The following is a 12487-nucleotide window of genomic DNA, read 5'->3' on the forward strand; positions in this document are numbered from 1 at the left end:
AAGACAGAAACAAGGGCTGTTTTGAAGGTATCTGTAGCTTCACGCTATGATTTGTTTGAATGTGTGTCTCCTCCAAAACACATAGTGAAAGTGAATCCCCCATGTAACAGCATTCAGAGGTGGGGTATGTAAAAGGCAATTGGGTTATATTTGCTCTTCCCTCATGAATGGATCAATCCCCCCATTAGGGTTCATAGGTTATCAGGAGAGCAAGTCTGTTATAAAAGCCAGTTTGGCACCCTCAGCTCTCTCGCCAGGGGATGCCCTGTATGTACTGCTTCAGGACCCTGCAGAGAGTCCCCACCAAAAAGAAAGCCCTCATCAGAGGCAACTCCTTGACCTTAGACTTCTGAGGCTACAACTGTGAAAAACAAACTTATGTTTTTTTTAAAAATCACCCAGTCTCAGGTATCCAGTTATAGCAACAGCAAATAGACTAAAACAACTCACCTGTGTGTCAAATGGAACATCTTAAAGAAACCTTGCCCATAGGAGCTGGTGGTGAAGCAGAGAGTAGAAGATAGAGCACGGTAATATAGCAGGAGTAAGATCGTCCCATCTGTCCCAGTTCAGGGTGTCAGAAGGTATTTTTGTCCGGCCCTAAAAGTATTTTTGTCCTGTGAGTATAGGAACTTCTCCTTCCCTTCCCATATTAAGTTTCCAGAGGTCTCTTTACATTCCAACCATAGCACCATCTGTTGTGCAGCCTGTGTTCATTCCACTAACCTACAAAGGTTTGCTTGGGTCCCTTTGCAAAGATCATTCAACTGAAAAATTAAGATCCTCCCATTTCACCAGTAAAGAAATTAGCCTTTGAGTAAGGTCTTAGGAGGCTGAGTCTGCCAATTGTTTTAAAATTCTGAGGATTCATGGTACAGGGGTCCCTCAGCCACCACCACTGAGATGATGCACTACGCTGTATCATACAAGGGAAGCCTACCTCTCCCGCTTTGCGTTGCAAAACATTGCTTTCCTTGCTCACTACTTAAATTGTTCATAAGACACAAAAGAATCCCCCAAAATATACTGCACTGACTATAGGTAGGAATTTGACCAGTTAACTTATTAACTCTAGGCATGCATTCCCTTGTCCTTAAAATGTATTATAGGAATTGGAATGGACAATCTCTAGATTCCTCCACCAGAAAGGTATTTCCTCAGGTTACATCTGGTGTTTGTTTTTCCATTCTTTAGATGCTTCATTTAGGATAATGGTCTCCAGTTCCATCCAAATTGTTGCCAAAGGTGTTAATTCATCATTCTTCATGGCTGAGTAATATTCCATGATATACATATATCACATTTTGTTAATCCACTCATGAATTGATGGACATTTGGGCTCATTCCACGTCTTTGCAATTGTGAGTTGTGCTGCAATACACATTTGCATGCAGGTGTCTTTTTGATCAAATGACTTCTTTTCTTTTGATTAGATACCCAGTAATGGGATTGCTGGATCAAATGGTAGATTGACGTTTAGTTTTTTAAAGAATCTCCATACTGTTTTCCATAGATGTTGTATTAATTTGCAGTCCCACTAACAGTGTATAAGTGTTCCTTTCTCTCTGCATCCACGGCAGCATCTATTGTTTTTGAACTTTTTAGTAAAAGCCATTCTGACTGGGGAAACAGATATCTCATTGTGGTTTTAATTTGCATTTCCCTGATGATTAGTGATGTCGAGCTTCTTTTCATATGTTTATTGCAAGCCCTTCATGATTCTAAACTCACATGCCCACTGCCCGTCTGCATGCAGTTAAAGGAAGAGAAGAGACTTTTTCTTCCAAGAGCCCTGATGTGTAAGACACAAGGTTTGGTGAATTTTTTTTATCACAATAAGTGTTTTCTTTTAAATGCAGCCTCTGATTGTCACTGTCATCAGAACACTTTCTAAGCCTGGTCTCTCTTGTCACCACTTGATTTCCTTAGGGCTTTGCACTTGTCTTTATTCCTCAATATAGCCTGTGTCCATGGATGAAGGTGCACCGGCAGTTCTGTCACCTGGGTGCAAAGGCAGCAGAACCTATCCTTAAAATTTTATCTTTGGCCGGGCGCGGTGGCTCACACCTGTAATCCTAGCACTCTGGGAGGACGAGGTGGGTGGATCGCTTGAGGTCAGGAGTTCGAGACCAGCCCGAGCAAGAGTGAGACACCCACCTCTACTAAAAATAGAAAGAAATTATCTCGCCAACTAAAAATATGTATAGAAAAAATTAGCCGGGCATTATGGTGCATGGCTATAGTCCCAGCTACTTGGGAGGCTGAGGCAGGAGGATCGCTTGAGCCCAGGAGTCTGAGGTTGCTGTGAGCTAGGCTGACGCCACGGCACTCTAGCCCGGGCAACAGAGCGAGACTCTGTCTAAAAAAAAAAAAATTTTATCTTTGAATATTTAAAGTGATGGATATTCCAATTACCTGATTTAATCTTTATGCATCACATGAATCTATCAAAATATCACATGTACCCCCAAAATATGTATGTCTATTATGTATCAATTTTTTAAAAATAAAAAAATAAACTTATCTTTGTGTAAGACAAAACTATCCTGGCATGAATCACAGGCTCGCAAATTCTGGTAAAATCCATCCACATATCGGTCCATTCTAAACCAGTGGGAATGCGACCCTCATGAAACATTGCAAAAGTCACGGAAACCTTTTTAAAATGAAGAAAAAATGAGTGGTTTCCAAATGGGTGGGGAGCTGCGTAGGACACTCCTAACTATTTAACAAGCCTGACATCTAGTGGTCAACTGGTGTTTTTACATTAGCTAAAGGAGAGAAGAGTTAATTGTGACGAAGTCTTGTACAGGTATTGTCAGTGTACCTCTGACTGTCCCAATTAGTGGGACTGGGCTAAAAAGTGGAGAATAGAAGTGATGCGAGTCATTCACATGTTTGTTGGCCCCGTCTACGGTCAGATAACTTAGTAGATGGTGGACCAAGAGACATGAGTTCCAGGCAGTCGCTTCACAAGGAAAAGGGGGACAGAGAAAGAAGAATGCACATAGGTCAGTGCAAGTTTCTTAATAATAATGGCAATAATACCCAATTTACATGATCCTGTATGATGAGTTTTATAATAAATGCTTCAAACATTGCTGCCTTCCCAACAACCTTGAAAAATAAGTATCATAATAATCATTCAATAGATGATGAAACTGAGAAGTAAACGGACTTTCTGAGTTGCCTTTTGGTTAAAGTCTTATAACCAAAAGTTAGTAGAGCCAAATCGCTGTCGTAGATCTTTTACATTCCAACTAGGCCATAATGGCCCACCACGCCATATTGTCTCTATTATTGAATAGGCAGGGGGTGAGAGTAAAACCAATTTTTCCTCTTGGAATTAACAAATTACTATGGCATCATCTATCCATAGAAGTTGAAGACAACTTTTAAATAAACTGTAATACAGAGTTCTTGCGTGTTCGTGCTGTTCAATTGGCATGTGCGCGTGTGAATCATCTTAGGCTCTCTTTGATCCCGTTTCATTTATTTTCTTTAGGATGTTGTCATCTCCAGCTGGAGACTGGAGCAGAACAGGAAGGGCAATCAAGGAAATTCTTACTCGCTTTCTAGTCAGAAAGCAAATTCCCACCAGACAGGGACAGCTTGCAGCCTTTTGGCCAAGTAGAGCAGAGGTACAGGTGTGTTTCCAACCTGAGACCAGCCCTCCGAAGTTCAGTGACCTGCTCTGAGATTTTAAATGCAGAGATTACGGTGCTCAGGCAAGAACCGTGGCTGGGCCTTAACTTGCTTTGCAGGCTACGTTTTGTGTCACCCTAAATGACCTATCCCTTTATTCAGTTTGTAGCTCATCATTTCTGGAAGAGCTCCTCTGAATATCCACGACGTCTAGGAGCCTACCCACAGGGCCCTCCCACATCCCTTGTTTGAATCAGACACTCCTACTAAGCGTGAGCGAGAATCAGGCTTCCAGGGGAAACATGATCAAAAAAAAAAAAAAAACTGAGCAAGTGACCTAGAAAACGTTCACATCTGTGCTACCAAGGACGCAGGTGTTGATGCAGAGGCAGCAGGGGCCCGGGGCTGGGCACCAGGAACTCATTAAACCCTGGCACTCTCGCCACTTACAACAGCCATTGGTCCTTTAACAACGGGCAGCTGGTGCTTTCTTTAAGAGAAATCTCAGAGCAGGAAATGGACGAGCCTGGACGGCTCTTCACCCAGGAGAGGCGGACTCCGGGCACTGGAGCGTCACCTGACTCTCAGGTGTGGTGCCTTATAGACTGTGAAGCCCACAGGCTCAAATTGCCCTGTGACTAGAAGCTGTAAGTTTGGAGGCCGGACCTGTGTGCTCCAAGCAATGTTGGCCACGGTTCGTGCTCATGGGGCAGGGCTTCCTGATCCCCCACGTGCCAACTCCGTGGTGGGGGCCCACGCCCAGCACTTTCCAGCTGCAGTCAGACCTCTGCACCCCTGGAAGGCCACGTCTTTTTTTTTTTTTTGAGACAGAGTCTCACTCTGTTGCCCGGGCTAGAGTGAGTGCCGTGGCGTCAGCCTAGCTCACAGCAACCTCAAACTCCTGGGCTCAAGTGATCCTCCTGCCTCAGCCTCCCGAGTAGCTAGGACTACAGGCATGCGCCACCATGCCCGGCTAATTATTTCTCTATATATATTTAGTTGTCCAGCTAATTTCTTTCTATTTTTAGTAGAGACAGGGCCTCGCTCTTACTCAGGCTGGTCTCGAACTCCTGAGCTCAAACCATCCTCCCGCCTCGGCCTCCCAGAGTGCTAGGATTACAGGCGTGAGCCACCGCGCCCGGCCCCAAGCCTTGATGGTATTGTAGTTGGGTCACCTGTGGCCTAACTCAGGGCACAATGACTCCTCCAGGTGCCAAAGATGGTTTCAACAGCAAGACCACCTGGCAGCAACAGCCACAACCGTGGAAACAGTGACATTCATTGCTCTGAGGAAATGGGTTAGTATCTAGGATTGACCCTTTGGAAACATGTATGTAAATAGATGCAGTTTTGTTTTATGCCTGAAGTAGGTGAAGCAGGATTACAGTTATAATCCCACAAGGTGTCGGTTAAAGATCATTATTTACTCTGACATGCCACCGCACTGAACTTTCTGTGTCCAGAAGAGCGACAAGTCAATTCTGATTACCATTTAACTTCCAGCTTGGGTGGGAAATAGGAAGGAAAACCCCAGGGCCAGAAGGTTTTCACTCTCAAAACATAACTTATAAGGAGAGGGGGTAGAAATTTAAAATACATTTGTCTAGATGTGTTTGTCTTTTTGGAGATTTCTTTAAAAATGGTTTTCATTCTTTGAAAGTCCCAGGAATATGCCTTTATTCTCAGGGTGTGCACCTCTGAACCCGGCCCTGCCTAAATGCTGAAAAGAGATACTTTGAAGAAAGTAAGATAAAGTGGAAAATTCCTGTGTGGTGTAATCAATTTTTCTCTTTTGCAGTGGCAGGACAGAATAAATGAGACGGTCTGGATCTTTGCAGACAGTTTATCTACTGTTCTTCGCTCTTCTCCCCAATTTTTCCTCCTTTTTACAAAGGGCCTTAATACTTGCTTTTTTTTTTTTTTTAACCTTGTGTTTCTTTCTTCATGTTTAATTTTATACATCTTCAGTTTTTTTCAATTTTTACTTTTACTATCTAATACTCAAGGCACGTAGACTCGAGGCAGCTTGAATCTTAATCTAGGTGTTTTATATCCTTGGTAAAGAAAATAAATGCATCGTTGAATACGTGCAAATTAGTGAATAAGCTTGAAGTGAAACTTCTCTTTTCTTCATTTCATTCCTAGGTGATCTGTCTTGTCAAGTTTCTTGGTTTTCATTTAAAATGCATACCTAAGCCAAGTGCAGTGGCTCTCGCCTGTAGTCCCAGCTACTTGGGAGGCTCACGTGGGAGGATCGCTTGAGCCCGAGTTTGAGTACAGCCTAGACAACATAGAGAGACCCCATCTCTAAAAAAATTAAAAAATAAATGTATATCCGACGTTACTCAAATGTATAAACTCCTGGCCAAACTCCCTCCACCCTTAGCCCTAAACCCCAATCTCAACTATCGATGTGGACATCTCCCCGACCCGAAGTCCAAACTCTTGATTCTCTGAGGGCACCAGCTGTGCCAGGTTTCCCTGGCGACCTTGCAGGTGTCAGAATTGGCCACGAAGGCGAAGGCTTGAACCACAGCTAATCTGAGCCGTGGCAGATGCCTTGTGCGTCCCCCAGCACACACGAGGAGGAGAAGCCTGTAAGCCGCAGCGAGGAGACCAGCTCTCACCCACCTCCCGCTCCTCCCGGGAGGCTGTCAGGGGACCAGTCTCCCGGGTCCTGGTGAAATAGGGGCCTTTCTGCCAGCCACCCTCAGAATCGAGCTGCAGAAGCCACCGTACTGTAGTCCAGAACCGGCTTCTCGGTGACAAGGCGTGCCACACTCCGCTGTCACCATCCAGCCCGTTTTGTTTCAGGTCATTATTTTGGTGTGTGGGACAAGGATCACAGGGACCTGGCATCTTTCACTTACCCCTCTTTTCACTATCTGCGTACCTAATAGACTGTAAATCTAAAAGAAGCTCCTGGTATCTTTGCCAGTGGGATCAGTTGAACAAGGCCTTGGCCTTGGCTGGTCTTGTGTGCTGGACCTTAGCAATGTCCACCCCAGCCTGCTTCCTTCTTCTAGAATCTTCTCCATCTCCATAAATCACAACACCAGTGTTCAAAGCCTAAAAGTCTGGAGTCATCTTTGGTCCCTGTCTTTCTCTCCCAATCCACACTCTCCAATATATCCTAAATCCTATAGGCTCAAATCCCAAAACATGCCCAGATTCTATTTCTCACGGTCTCCAGGACGACCCTCGGCCCCGCCCCTGTGCAAGCATCAGCCCCATTCCCCAGGAAGATGGCATCTGCTACCACGTGGTCTCCTGATTTAACTTCCCGTTCCCCTTCAGTGTGTTCCCCACACGGGCTCCAGAATGTTCCTTTTAAAATGCATCAGAGCATGCTGTCTTTGCCCTGTTCACAACCTCCATCTTCCCCGCGCATCGCCTTCAAGTCTCTATGGGGTTTGGCCCTGACCCCTCTGATCTCAGCTGCCGCTGTTCTGTCCGTCCTCTGCCTCCCGCCTCCTCCTGAGAAGGCACACGGCCACTCGGGACTGTCACAGTGCAGCTCCCTCTGCCTGCAACCTTTGCCCTCAGGTCCCAGCACGGCCATCCCTCCACTCTCTTCGTGCTTCTATCAAATATCCCCTTATCGGTGCGACCTTCCTTGTTCACTCTGCTGCAAGCCCCTGCCCCCCACCCCTTGCATGTATTTTCCTTTTTCCCTGTTTTGTTTCCTGACTAGGATCTGTCACGCGTTATAGGATTCATTTACTGTCCAATGGTATATCAGTTTCACTCTCAATAGAATGTAAGATCCATGAGGCCAGAGAATTCTGCTCTGTTCCCCGCTGTATTCCCAGCACCTAAAACCGTTCCTGGCACCTAGTAGGTGGTCAACTAATACTTCCTGAACCAATGATTGAGCCACAAAAATATGTGAATCCCTTCCTCAGTGGAACAACCGAGGAACCCAGCGTTCACTGTCCTGTGGATGGTGACGCTGACTCAGTCTGTCTTGGTCTTACGATGCAGTTGTCCCACTTTGAAAGGAGACTATCTCAATGCCCGGTTGCTATCATTTTATAAAGACAATTAAACTCAATTAATATTTGCTAAGTATTTATAATAGCATGTGAATGTAGTAGGACAAGGTATAAAATCCTGAATACAATATCATCCTTGATTTCAGAGAGTTCCCAGTCTATTAGGGAAGACAGACTCGGACACAGACAGCTGTATTTTAAGTTTATTTAACAAATATGTTGTGATCGCCCATTAGAGGGTGAACATTAAATATTATCAACTTCAGCTGGTGCGTGCTGAGCACTCCGTAAGTGGTAGCTGATGTGATAGTTGTTTATGATGAAAGAACAAGCGAATTGTTCTGACAGGTGAGAAAAGAAGACTGTGGGGCCTTTTGATCCTGTCTACGTGGGCCACGCAGAGCCTGGGTGGCGGGAACCGAGGGGAAGACGTAGCAGGTCCCAGTGCTCAGCCCGAGGCCATCGGGTGTGCAGTGAGAGGGAAAATAGCTGTCCCAGCTGGGGAAAGTGAAAGTGAGAAATCATCAACAAAGCTCGACTGTTTTGAATTTCTTATTATCTTTGCTTTAAAAAAAAAAAAATCAGGATTTGGGGATTGCTACAGTTTCCCCAAAAAAAATCACACAAGCTAAAAATAAGGGTAAAATTATATCAATGGAGAATCTGTGCTATTCACATGATACAGATTTCTGCTGAATGAGAAAATATCATCTTTCATCAATTCCATTTCCCTTAAAAATAGTGGTTTCAATTAAGTGGAGGAAAAAAAATCTTGAAGAACGTAAGCTTCAGGAAATAGGTTTTCTTTCTTTTTCTTTTTTTTTAAGAAAATCAAAATATACAGAGTAGTTTGGGTGAAATCAAACCATTACCAGATTCTTTATTTTTCCAGAAACAGATTTGATAGTTAATCTAATTGGCTATTAAATGTATTCCCTCTATAAAGCCCATTATGTGGTACTCTGTTTCAGAGCTTTGGAAGAGAAATATAAATAGTATTTAATCGTAAGCAAAATTAAACTAGCATAATTTCATTTGGAAGTAAATACTTAGATAAACTTACAAACGTTCAGAAAAGTAAAATCTGTTAGAATCTGACAAAATTGTCCATGATAAAATGGAAGCTTCAGGAGGAAGGGCTACCTGCTGTCCAATTAGAAAAATACCATTAAACAATTGCCATTTCCTTGAGAAAACAAAAACATTAGTTGTGAAGAAGGGAAAACAAATGATATCATGTTAACCAAAGGAAAGGCATAACCCTTTATAAAAGACACCGTCACCAATCACAGACATGTTTTTGCAAACAAACTTTCTTCCAACGTAGATTTGAAAACACGACAATTGAGCTCACCAAATCTCTAGCAGTTGCCTTGGGTAGAGAAATAGAGGTCATTTCCCACGTGGTAAACCAGCTGAGGCCTTTTCTGTCTCCTTAACTACAAGCCCAAATTCCCGTATGTATCAGATGAGAATTTCATAGGCCTTCAGATGTCCTGGAATTTATCCTACTATTTTGAGACATATTGTTAGAGGGCCCCGTATATTTTGCTACTCTCTTAAGAATTCATTCTAGGCCAGGCATAGTGGCTCATGCCTGTAAGCCTACCACTCTGGGAGGCTGAGGCAGGAGGATCACTTGAGGCCAGGAGTTTGAGACCAGCTTGAGCAAGAGACCCCCCCTACTAACAATAGAAAAAATTAGCCAGGCATGGTGGTGCACACCTGTAGTCCCAGCTACTCAGGAGGCTGAGGCAGGAGGATCACTTGAGCCCAGGAGTTTGAGGTTGCTGGGAGCTAGGCTGATGCAACGGCACTCTAGCCCGGGCAACAGAGCGAGACTCTGTCTCAAAAAAAAAAAAAAAAAAATACATTCTAATAGTTTTCAACTTTTAATTTCAGGAACTCTACTGAAATGTTTGCCAGGATCTGGGACTGCAAGTAAATAATGTCTTCATGCTCAGCCATTGGGAAGATAAAAACAAAACCTTAGCACAACCTTCCTAAATTCTGCACCTTCGTGTATGTTAATTAGCTTAATCCCAGTCTCCCTGGGGGTGCTCATGTCCACCTGTCCCTAAATCTTTATCATCATCACTGGTCTCCTCCGAACTGATGGTAATCCACACTTTAGAAATCAATGCAATTTTTATTGTATATTGCACTGAAGATAAATAAGTTGCCTGACATCATCTCCTTAAAGGCGCCATTTATCCATAGCCAAGATATGCACCTAATGTGGGGAATCCTGAAATGCTTCATTCCAAATACACTCAGAAGAAGTGTATGTTTTGTAACTCTACAGCATTTTTTTTTAAAAGTCTAAGTCTAATTGCACAGCTAAATGCAATTAAGTGCCCATGATTTACCAAGACGTAGCCATTTGGATGTGAGTTTAGAGGGGAAATGACTCTTGAATCTAAGGAACCGAGAATGTGTGCGTGTACTTGTGTGATCCACGTGTGTGTATATGTGTATTTGTGTGCTGCTAAGAGGGCTCTTAAGTTTTGTCAAGGGCCAAATGACTCTAACAAAACAATATTTTGATGAGTTAAGTGTAAATGAATCAGAAACATACGGATTAAATTTCCCTTAATGCACATGGATTTAAAAATTAAGGGAAAAAAAATGTTTGGCAAAGCTAATTTTGGCTTTTGCCAAAACCCAAAGCTTTGGAAAAATAGTTGGAGATGTTCAAAGATCCAACCGAGGAAAACGTGGCCTGCTTCCCCTCTCCCTTTTATAAAATCTTTATTTGATCACACACATGGTATCAGAGAAGTTCATGGAGACGTTTCTATTGGAGGCGACGCCTGCTTCTAAACAAGACTTTGTGAGAAAATCCCTTGTTTATTGAAGAACTTGCCAGGCATTTGCGTTTAGGTGCATAATTAATTCTCGAATCTTCTGAAGAATTATCACTCTCCCTCAAGCGTCAGGAGACAAAGGGCATCCGCTTCTGCCTGTGCACTAGTGTGTGTTTCTACATCATAAATATATTTCCAAAGGACTCTCAATAGAAAGTATCTTCTCTTAATGTTCTCCAGATGTTGTTCTTAGTAGGGATGATTTTTCTGACCAAGTGTCTCCTAAATCCTGCTGGGTAATTCTGCACATGGTCATGGTTAACACGAGCATGTGACGAATCCCAGATGTGGAAGTAATCAAAGTGATCTACAGATCTAAGGCAATACTCGGGGGAACAAATGAGGGATATTGTGAGGTCAGAGCAATTAATGAGGGTCACGCTGGAAGGTTTGGGAGCTGTGGGCTAGGGGAGGGAGGGAGTAGTGGGTGGGGGTGAAAAGGATGGGAATCCCTCATATTTCAGAGTTACCGCTGCTGTCTCAGGAAACAGGGATAGCTAAAAGAGGAGGACCATAAAAAATCCTTTGTAATTTATTATTGTTATGTGGGTAGATATTCTTATGTATGTGTTCTGAAGGCAAAAGATGACTAATTCTCTGTCTTTTATCCATAAAGTAGTGCTGGATGTGATTGCTTGATTGAAAACCACTAGACCACTTCTTCAGAGACAAATAGAATAGAGAGACCCAAGGTAGAACATAGAAAGTTAATAAAAACAAAATCTGGCTTACACATGGTGGAGAAAAACCAAGCGGGACAGTCTAGGTGGAGTGGGATGGCAGAAAGTGGATTTGCAATGGGAAAACTCTGAACACAAATGCCAGCAACACATGGAGACCCAGGGAACAACTCGTTTTTTTGATTTATAAAATGATGGTAATACCATATATCTCAGACGTTTGGGTTAAAGGACAATAAGTTTTATTTCGTATATTTTCTTGGTTAAAAAGTGCCAGAATGTTGAGAAATGATGCTGTCCTGAGTATTTTATTTTTATTACTTTTTTATTTATTTTTATTTTTTTTCCTTTTTTTTCTTTTTATATTTTTATATCCAACTCTTAGACACCAACGGATGTCTTGAGTATTTTATTTGATTTTATTCTTCTTAAAGAAATATGTTGTGTTCTTTTATTACGGAAGTAGTACACAATGCCACATATTTATTCAATTTAAACAATAGAGAGAGTTCAGTAAGCTGGCTAATTACAAAAAAATGCCAAAGTCTCAGTGATTCTTTTCTTTATAGCTGCTATAATGAAAAAAATAGAATATGGTAGAGAAGGGGATACAATTCATGATAGTACCAAAAATTACAAAATTCTGGTGGATAAATTTAAGAAAATAATAGGCAATTTGTAGAAATAAATGTATTTATTAGATATAAATTTAAAATAAAATGCATTTATTAAATATATTTCCAAAAAGCTGACATTAATAAATGAGGAGGCATACTATGTACTAGACAGGATGAATTAGTACTAGAAACATGGAGTCTTCCCTAATCAATCTATAAATTAATACAGTAATTACTTTAAAGTTCTGAATATTTGTTTAACTTAATTTCCCAACAACTCTAGAAGAATAAATTACAAAGATAATGAAGGCAACCTACAAAAAGGAAGATTGACATGTGTTAAAAGACATAAATAAATCCAGAACTATCAAAACAGTATTCAATATTGTACGGACACAGATATAGGCAGAAATTAATGGACTAGCATGGACAGCTCAGAAACAGATCCACGTGTATTTAACACCACGTTAAAAGATAAAGATGGAGTCTTAATTTATTCCAAGATGTTATAACAAAATACCTTACACTGGGTAACTTGTAAACAATGGAAATTTATTTTCTCATGATTCTGAGGGCTGGGAAGTCCTAGATAAAGGCTCTGAGGGGTTCGGTGTCTGCCGATGACCTGTTCCGCATAGACGGTGCTTTCTACGTTTCCTCGCTTGCTGGGCCGGGAAAACACA

Source organism: Lemur catta, chromosome 25 (assembly GCF_020740605.2).
Source record: "Lemur catta isolate mLemCat1 chromosome 25, mLemCat1.pri, whole genome shotgun sequence".
Lineage (NCBI taxonomy): Eukaryota > Metazoa > Chordata > Mammalia > Primates > Lemuridae > Lemur > Lemur catta.